Below are 10,310 nucleotides of genomic sequence, written 5' to 3'. Positions count from 1 at the left end.
CATGCCACAAAATTGACTATTTTGTTCACTTTATCCACTATAGAAAATAGTGTGATTTTTAAAACATGTATTAATTTTACTTTCTTAAATTATTTCTCTTTCTGAATACAAATGTACCACCTCTTTATTCTAAGAAAAATTATGCAAAACAACTTATTAAAAGAAAAGTCACCCTTAATCTCCCCATCCAGCAATAAAAAAAAAAAAAAAAAAAAAAGAATCAATTCCTTTTAGTTGGCCAATTTGCTCCAGTACTCAAACCCTTTAGTATTACTTGCAATTAATATTTGCATTGTAAGACCAGATAATTATCAAATTATAGGCTCCATACCAAATCCTAAGGAGTCCAACAGTGAACAAACTATATAATCAAAAATTTCTCTAATGGAAGACCAAGTCTGTTGTCTGGAAGACTAACCTTCTTCAGTTAATCCCAGGAGGATGGGCAGAAGTAGATGTGGGATAGGGCCAACCTCAGACTAGCATTTATCAATACTCTTTGTGAAATAAAGAGTGTTTAACATGCAAGTTGAATCTCAAAGTTTAGACTCTAAATAGCAGATTGTTTTCTAGTATTGGGATATAGTGATGAACCAAAAAACAAAAGAATAAAGAAATACATTAAAATTCATTTAACCAAGTTATGGGGGGTTAATTTTATTTTCAGTGAAGTGGAGCATTTTTTGTTCTTATAATACATACACCTCAAAAAGTATGATTTAGAAGAAAGAGGAGGAGGAGTTATAAATAACTATTAGTCAAAACTCTAAGATTCAGATTAATTCAGTTCACATTGACTGCGATACAACACATTCTACATGAAGTACTGAGTTTCTTCATTATAAAAGTATGCCCTTTGGTTAATTTGTTAACATAAAATTTATAATTAGAATACACTTAGTGAATTGAAACACCCAGGACATATAATACCAGAAGTACTATAGCATAGCCTCAAAACTGTATCTTTTAATTTTTAATTTAATTTTTAATTCTTAGATCCACTGAAAAAGAGTCAGAAGGAAAGATAATTTGAAGTTATCCTAGAAAGACACTGAATTCTGAAATACCTAGGAGAATCTCAAATTACATCAGCACTCTCCACTCTGCAACATACTTTAGAAAGCTGGATGCATATTTCAGATCATTGGCTCTCAAATTTAAAATGTCTGTCTGCTATTATTTGTATAAGTATTGTCTATTTTTTCTTTTCTTTGTTGCCTTCATGAGGTCTTAAAATTAAAAAGCTTTCCAGATGGATTTTGGCTTTTAAATGAGAAAAATGAATATGCTTTTTTATTAAATGTTTTTTTTTTTTTTAAAGATTTTATTTATTTATTCATGAGAGACAGAGAGAGAGAGGTAGAGGGAGAAGCAGGCTCCCAAGGAACAGGGAGCCCGATGTGGGACTCGATCCCAGGACCCTGGGATCATGACCTGAGCCAAAGGCAGACACTTAACCATCTGAGCCACCCAGGCGCCCTTATTAAATGTTTTAACTGAAAAACCTGCCTGGTTCTATTCTATAATTAATGAACAAGAAAAGAGCTCCATTTGCTTTTCCTGCCTTGATCCTAATGATAGTTTGATTTCATTGCTCAATAACTTCAAAGTAAAATAGCATCTTAAAGCTGAAAAGCTTTTCTCCTAGTCTATTTCTAATCTCCTCTCTCAAGCTGCCACCATAAAGGCATCCAAGAATTCTACAAAGACAATTTCTAATAAACTCAATAAATTCAACACATAAGTGTTGAATTACATTAGATCTCCCAGATGTGAGCAAGTGTAAGCTAACTGTAATCTATTGTCTTAGTCACTTGGGGCTGCTATAACAGAACATCATAGACCGGATGGCTTAAACAACAAACATTTATTTCTTGCAGTTCTGGAGGCTGGGAAGTCCAAGATCAAGGTGTCGGTAGATCCATTATCTAGAGAGGGCCCACTTTCTAATTTGCAGTTGGCCGTTTTCTTGTTGTATCCTCATTTGGTGGAGATAGAGATAGAAAAAGGAAGCTGTCATGTGGCTCTTCTTATAAAGGCACTAATCCCATTGTGAGGACTTCACCTTCATGACCTAATTACCTCCCAGAGTCCCCACCTCCTTATACTATCATGCTGGGGGTTAGGATTTCAACATATGAATTTTTCAAGGATATGCATATTTGATCCAAATCATCTATGTGTTAGCGAGTCTGAACAAAGAATGGGCCAGTAGAAGAGGTTCAAATGAATGCCAAGTCCAAGACCAGGGTTGGCAGTGGCATCTGAGACTATCCAAATGAGATAGACTTTGAATCTCAGGGTTTGTTCAATCTTGTGACATGAGAAATATTCTCTCCACTGAGGGAGGTGTTTCCTTACGTCTCCCCTTGGCTTGGGTAAAATATTCCTCATGACGATTTTACCTCCCTTTGCTCTGATTTCACACTCATGAAGCAGTCTCTGGGGACTCTGAGGCTTCCTGACATTATGGCTTTGGGGAATGGTGGGAATATGAGAGAGCTCTCCAGGCACTGAAGAGGGAGGTCATTCATTCTCTTAATTAATTGACATTAATTAGTGTTCTGATGTACACATTAGTGTCTTGTGAGTCTGGAAGCCAATCAGTCTCCCTGAGACCTATCAACTTTAAGAACTCCCAAAATCCAGTTGGCGGTACAGCAGAGCTTCTAGAACCTATAGTGTACTGGATACTCTGGGAGGACCAGCCAACACGTTATTGTTGCAGTATCTCTACTCCATTGATGTCCCTCTTCAACCGGGAGAGCCAATGACAAGTGTTTGTGGAGCATCTGCTCTCTGCCTGACACTGTTCCAGGCTTTATCAGGTGCAAACGAGGTGTTAGGAAAAATCCCTGCCAGCAAAAAGTTATAATTTATTTGGTGAGAAAAGGTATGTACACATGAACAATGAATACATAAGACTCTGTGTGTATCCATCTATTTCTATCTATAGATAGGAATCATAATCATGTACTGATTGGTGTGATCTGTTAGTTACAAAATAGGACAGTACCTAACAAAGTGTCATTTTTGTAATATAAACAGTAAACACTACACCCTAAGTATCCAAAATAATGGACTATTTTTCTAGCAATAAGAAAAAATACATGTTTTAATCCAGGCCTGACCTCCCCACCCCCCAAAAAAATCTGGATTTGATTCCAGCTGTAAAAGCCATGTGTAAATTTAATATCTAGATGCAGAAAGTGGACACCAGCAAATAAGTTTGTAGTTGTGGAAATATTTAGATACTTTGAACAAGAGTGATACACACTGAGAAATCTGTGGCATATGAACTAACATGCTTCCTTTGAAGATTTGACCTTTTGTCTTACACTAGAATTATATCCTTAGAGTCCTCGTGATAGTTTCTGAATTTCCTTCCCGTTCAGTTGTATCTATGGATAATAAATTGTACATTCTTTTTGTTGTTGTTGTTAGGGGTGGGTGGATGGAGGGAGAGGGAGAGAGAGAATCTTAAGCAGGCTCCACATCCAGCAATCTCACAACCCTGGGATCATGACCTGAGCCAAAATTAAAAGTTGGATGCTTAACCGACTGAGCCACCCGGGCACCCCACAAATTCTACATTCTAAGGCATTTCAGTGTGGCCTAGATTCAGCTTCCTTTGGGTAGAAATCATATCCTTCCTGTACCTACTTCTTTCCTAGAATTATATAAGGTATGTGTAATTATTTTCACTGAGACCAAAACCAGGGTTTTATAGATGTGCACTAGCAAGCATTTAGTCAAAGAGCTGTTGTTGGAACCCCACTATTTCCAAGCACTATTTTATTGTTTTTAAAGATGTATTTCAAGCTGGAGGGCAGAGGAGGGGTTGGAGGCATGGTCCTCTTTAGATAGAAACTTTTCTCTCCAGGGAAAGAGAATAGTCTAGCTGGTCTAAAATCCCAGATTTTAAAAAGAACTTAGAGAGTAGACCTAAATAATTGTTGCCAAAGAGTTTAAACAGAAATGGGGAGCCTCACAGCAAGTTAGCTGGAGGGGCTGACTCATCCATGACAACATAACTATTTTTCAAATGCACGCAAACAGGAGTGGGCTCAAATATTCTCATCTTTCCTCCTGAGATGGCAAAGTATGAAGAAATAGTCACATGTGCAGAGACTTTATACTGGTGGGGCTAGATACTGGTTCTTAAAGAATCACTAGAATTCAGAGAAGCAAAGGGAATTTTAAAAGGCTAGGCAAAAGGAGAAGGAACATCTTTGTTGGGTAAAAGCAGAAAACTTCAGGAAATATCAGGCAAATGGTGGCAAATGCTAATCATCTTTTCACTGAACAAAAGTTCCCTTTATGATAAATGGTGGGGTGCAATGCACTGATTAAAGATGTGTGTTAGACTGCCAGTGGGAATACAACTAGAGGTCAGGATATGCTCAAGGGGAAAAGCCAGCGGTGGAATGCTGGGACTCAAGAATTGGCCTTGGGAAGGAGAGAATGCCCTCCTGTTCACGGAGTGGTAGCATAATAGTGAGGGGACCAGCATACCACCATGAGAAATACAGAAGGATGTCTCACTCCTACACTCCCATCCTGATTCAGCCTAGAACCAAATACACACGATGGTGATCCCACCCCGGGGGTGGGGGGAGGGGAACAAGTGTGGAGGGGGGAAAATAGCTCAAAGAAGTAGCTCACAAGAAAGTGGGTTGAACACAGACTCAGGAGAATAGCTACCTCCAGGTGGGAAGGGAGAGAATGCTATTCTAAAAGAGCACACAGGGGCACTAAGTTACTTTGAAATCTTTATTTCTCAGCCAGATGGTGAGCACATAGATGTTCATTATGATTTTCCTTATTCCTTTTTGTTTGTCTAAAGGATTTCAGAATAGGGGCACCTGGGTGGCTCAGTTGGTTAAGTGTCTGCCTTCGGCTCAAGTCATGATCTTGGGGTCCTGGGATCGAGTCCCAAGTTGTCGGGCTCCAGGCTCAGTGGGGAGTCTGCTTCTCTCTCTCTGCCCCTCCACTCCTCTCCCTGCTTGTGTTCGCTCTCTTTCTCAAATAAATACATAAAATCCTTTAAAAAATAAAAATAAAAACAAAAGATTTCAGAATAAAACATAACTTTAAAAAGGTGCAGAAGGCTTATAGCTGTTACCCATGTATCTTCAATCAGAATCTGCCTATGGGTATCAATAGAATCACATTACTAGTAATATACTTCTTGATGCTACCTGTTCATGCAGGATGACCACCCCACCACCAATCTAAAAAAAAAAAAAAAGTCCTCTCTGATTGTTTCTGGAAGTCTGTCTCACATAAGCTCATGCACCACGTGCAACCTCCCATGGCTCCTTGCTGCTAGGCCCCTATCCCAGTGAGACCCTGGCCCCTGCTCTGCCACCAAGTCATTTCAGAGGAGCCTCTGCTGTCACTGCCCTGGGGCCCACCCTGAGACCCTGGGCCTGTGTCACAGGCACTGTCTGGTGTCCTTGTGCTCCAAACTTTCAAGCTACCAAAGTGGCTTCACATCCCCTTCAGCCCTCCAGAATTCCAGAACCGTGCTGTGTTCTGGACAGACATAGGGATGGTGACCCTGTCCTCTGCTCTACTACCCTTTGTCACTCAGGCACCAAAGCTTGGTCTAGACTCAGCAAACACGTTGTGGAAACAGCTTCAGCTTCTCTGCACTCCCCCTTTCGTCAGGGCACAGACATGTGGCAATGGGGTTGGGCTAAGGGACCAATTCCAAGGCATGTGATAGCCAACAACTACCCAGACCCCCATGCAAATCACCACACCCCCCCTTGACCCATGTCACCACTCAGTCACACCCAGATGCATCTCAATTCCAGTGGTGGACACAACAAAGCTTGAGGCCAGGCCACCATTCCCATCACTTATCCTTCCATTTTGACTCAATTACAGAAAAAATAAATCCACTTGGTCGAAGTAATTATTTGCTCATTATGAAGCCACGTGCACTAATTGATTTATGCAGCACATATTCCAGAAGGCCTGCTCTCCGCCAGGCACTGTGCTAACTGGAGCAACGAGAGGGTCAGAAAGATGGCTGAGACACAGTACGCCTCTTCAAGGAGCTCACAGCCTACCAAGTGGAGCAAGAAATACATCAGCACATTGTTAGTACAATCTAGAACCTTGAACCCCGCGTTGCCTCAAATACATAGACTTCCCAGGTATTGAAATTCAGGGAGGTGCTCTTTGAAAGATCTTTTTCCTCCCTTTTTGAAATCAGGTGTTGTGTTCCTCAGTTACCGAGACCTTCGAAAAGAAAAATACAATACAGAATATCCTGAAAGAGTTGAAAGATGGGCCTCTGAGAACAGTATGAAGCTCTCTCTGTGAGGGTCAAGTAGTAACAACAAAACTAGCCTCACAGTAAATATTGGAAATAGACTGATGGAGCGACAGACCTGGAGAGGAAGGAAAAAAGAAAGTCCTAGATTTAGTACAGAAGTGAATGAACCATCTCTGTAAGAGATGCTATTGTCAATGTGAAAACGATGTTAAGATGTGTTAACAGGAACATGGCAGGCAGCACTGGGCCTTCATCCAGGCTCATTCAGCCTTGATCAAGCCTTTATGATGTCCAATTTTGGTTTCCTGCTTGAAGAGTTGTTATAGTTCAGGCTGATATTAAAAGAATGGAAAATAGGCACTGGCATCTAGCCTAGAAAGGATGAGCTATGGGATGATTTAATACCTGTGGCCCTGATAGAGATAAGTGGATTTCTATTTCAGCAACAGGAAGTGTAGTTCAGTAACAGAATAAATTGAGCATAAGAGCGATTAAACACCGGGGCCTTGATCACAGGATGTCATCTTTGAAGTATAGTTCTTCAGTCCTGCTACTTGCAGAGTACTGTTCACTTTCTATCTTGCATTAGAATTGTTGCACGCATATCTTACCTTCCTTTGGGGCTGACCTTCTCATCTTTGGATCCCCTACCTACAGCAGGTCCCTAGATGACTGGCTCGTAGTAAATATTCAAATGGTGTTAAGTGCGGAGGGGCAAGGGGGGAACCTGTTGGGACAAACTACATGGCCACCATTATAAGGGAGGTAAGAGAGTGTAGCGCCCAAGACCTGTTACAGGCCTACGGACAAATCATGCAAAGAATAGTTCAGAGAATTGTGTCAGCAAAGGCCACAAGGATACTAGTGAAGGACAGGTTGTTGCACGGAAAGAGTATGGTGAGGGATAAACGATGACTTTCCATAGCAGTCCTCCAGCCCCAGCCAGCCCACCACAGATCCCTAAAGGAAGACAAAACCGGAACTAGGAAGGCATTAACAAAGATACAGTGGGGCAGGAGAGGCAAGGAAAAGGCACTACTGGAAGGTAGAAAGCAGAAGAAAGAAGGGGCATCTTTAATTTCTGCAATGGGACCTGGATAAAGGGAGGAGGATTTCATGGGAAGATTTCTTAGGAGGACGCATTAAAATGCACTATCACCAGCCAGTACAAAGCAGTATCATTCAAGTGCACAAGTTCAGTGCTGTGGAGGTAGTGAGATGCCATGAGCTGTGGAGGGCAGACTACAAGGGGCCCGTGGAAAGTAGGAAAGAGGGTCTGCTTGCAGATATGTAGTTAACCCCTTCCCTTCCATTCCTATCCACCCCTTGATGAGTAGCTGTCTAGGTAAGATGTTACATCTTGCAATGAAGCAAATGCCTCATTCTAAGGATAGAGAGTCTGAATTTCTTTATAAGAAAATATTTTTCAGGAGGCTTTTTAAAAACTCCCTTTAAAATATTGAACTGTTGCCTCTCAAGTGCATAGATGTCTTTGGGGTTTAAGTTTCTGTAGGAAGTAAGTGGCTGTTTGTGTGCGTGTGTGTGTGTGTGTGTGTGTGTGTGTGTGTGTGTCTCTAAAATGCATTAGGCCAGTACACAGGCGCTTCCCACATGCCTCTCTTTTCCCTAGGGAATTGTTCCAAGGTAGAAGCTGTTCTCAAACAACCATTGCAGACTATAAAGTCTGGAACAGATCATGTGGTCCAGTCTCCTACCTCCATGAAGTTACTTTTTTAAATCATATTTTATTAATAAAGAACCACCCTGTGGTGGGAGCTATTCCCTTCTATCGCACTGACCTCCTTCACACCTTCTCAGCACAATGTCTCTTTGATTAAAAAATTAAAGTATCCAGAAATGAAGGATGCTGTGAGTGATTTGAGACTGGCCCAGACTTCCATTTTCCCTACTAAAAGAGTCCTGAAATGTCCTACGTGTGATCCCCGCTATTTTGCTGAAGGATGGATGACTGCCTCAGTTGTTCATGGTGCCAGTTCTGGAAGCTGGACGCCGAGTACCCCTGTCTGTGCTACAGGGTGAAAGCACATATGTCTGCTGGTCTCTGCAGGAACACAGTGCTGTTCACAAATGAATCTTTGGTATGTTCTTCCTAATTTCTCTCTTCTTTCCTCTCCAGCCCTGGCTAGCCGGACCCCAGAGGGCTACCTGGAAGTTGTTGTCTACGCCAGCCCTGCTCTTAGCTCATGATTCACTTCTCTCCCCGCCTCTCAAATGCATCCAGTCTCCCTTTCATGGGCCTTTGTGTTCTTCCTATTCCCCACTGGTGTCTGACCCAGGTCCAAAACGCACTTCTCTCTTCACTGTCATCATGTCAGTACCCTACTAAGTAGCATGAGTTATGACACCTGCTAGTTTTACTATCACAAACTGAAGACAGATAGCTACTTCCCAGATGCATTCCATTAATAACAAGGGGCCAACAAAGAGTGTGCATGATTTCCCTCTTCTTATCTTTACAGCCAGGAAAAGAGCTTTGTGGATAGCCTTTATACAGCTTGCCATTAGCATACTTTTAGTATATAATGTCAGCATATCAGGAAGATTTCTAAATTCTTGCTCTCCTCCATGGACGGTAAGCTGTGTGTGTGTGTGTTGTGTGAGAGAGAGAGAGGACTGGCCTGGAAGAATCACAGAATTTTTTCTAAGCTACTCCATTTTATGAGCTTGTTTCAAATATACCAAAACTATACTTGCCACCTCAAAACTGCAGTGTATTGGGAAGAGGGGGACATCAGGAGTTGAAACGAATTCTCAAGGGCAAATGAGTCCCATAATCAAATATATTAGTTTCCTATCACTGCTGTAACAACCACAAACTTGGTGGCTTCAAACAGCACAAACTGATTCTCTACCGCGCTAGAGGTTCGAAGTCCAACACAGGCCTCACTGGGCTAAAAATCAAGGCGTGGGCAGGGCTCCATTCTTCTGGAGGCTCTAGGGGCGAATCCATTTCCTTGCCTTTCCAGCTTCTAGAGGCTGGCCTCGACCTTGGACTCTTGGCCCCCTTCCTCCATCTTCATCGCCAGCAATGTGCATCTCCCTAACCATTCCTCTTTAGTCACATCTCTCCCTGACCACAGCCAGAGACGGTTCTCTGACTTTAAAGACCCATGTGATTAGATTGGGCACATCTGGAAAATCCAGGATAATCTCCATCTCAATGCCTGTAACTTAATTACATCGGCAGAGTCCCTTCTTGCCATGTACTTTTCATAAATTCTGGAGATTAGGACATGGATGTCTTTGAAAGGAGCATTATTCTGCCTGCTACAGCAAAATACTGAATTTTTTGAAGGGAAAAAAATTAAATGGGCAAACTTGGTGGAAAGGGGAATAGCAAAATGCCTCAGTACATGTTTCTATCTCAGCTCTGGAACAATCAACTCAAGCCAAGTCAGTGAGTTTTCTATTAAGTCCTTTTGTATGAAGGCAGACATAGCTCTGTTTTTATGAGTGGTTCACGCACTTTATACAGTCAACATATGTTGAGTGATGATATGTATAATCAAAGAGATATTTAAATGTGTATGTATCATGATATATGGAGATAACTTTGAAATTCACTAAACTATATTTACTCTAGAAACCATGACTTTGATGACAGCATAGTATTTAAGCAGGAAAACCACCCAAATTTTCCAGGGACTTGAAATGGCAAGAGCATGGAATCTAACGGCATTAAACTCCTTTAAGCTGAGCACAAGAGCCCCTCCTGTGGCTCTCCTCCATGGCGTCGGGTGACCTGTTCAAACGCTCTGTGCTTCTGAGCCCTTGTTTGTGACAAGAAACCTCTCCAAGATGTTTTTCATGCTGTGAAGGGGCTCTCAATGTGTGTAGCTGATTGCTTCTCCCGCTGTTTACCCAAAGAATCATCTCAGCCCTCTGTTGTGGAGATCTGACTTGTTCTGCTCATCTGACAGAAAGCCTGTCCCATAAGTATCCGCCTTCCCCAGCACCAGTCTGTCCATTGCCTGTTGGAGATGAAGAAACGCTCGTCACT

General features: G+C 41.8%; 1 protein-coding gene and 1 long non-coding RNA gene across 10 annotated transcripts in view; one reads left to right on the top strand and one right to left on the bottom strand.

Moving 5' to 3' along the window:
- Positions 1 to 10,310, bottom strand: part of LOC115939361 (uncharacterized) — a 203,532-nt gene that overhangs the window by 42,131 nt on the left and 151,091 nt on the right. The gene's annotated exons all lie outside the window — the stretch shown is intronic.
- CALD1 (caldesmon 1) overlaps positions 1 to 10,310 on the top strand; it is a 177,563-nt gene that overhangs the window by 94,378 nt on the left and 72,875 nt on the right. The window lies entirely within an intron of this gene.

The sequence above is a fragment of the Leptonychotes weddellii genome, chromosome 12 (genome assembly GCF_054177405.1).
Source record: "Leptonychotes weddellii isolate Sample4059 chromosome 12, ASM5417740v2, whole genome shotgun sequence".
In the NCBI taxonomy this organism is placed as follows: domain Eukaryota; kingdom Metazoa; phylum Chordata; class Mammalia; order Carnivora; family Phocidae; genus Leptonychotes; species Leptonychotes weddellii.
Note: the sequence above shows the minus strand (reverse complement) of the source record. Positions and strands in the feature narration are given on the sequence as shown.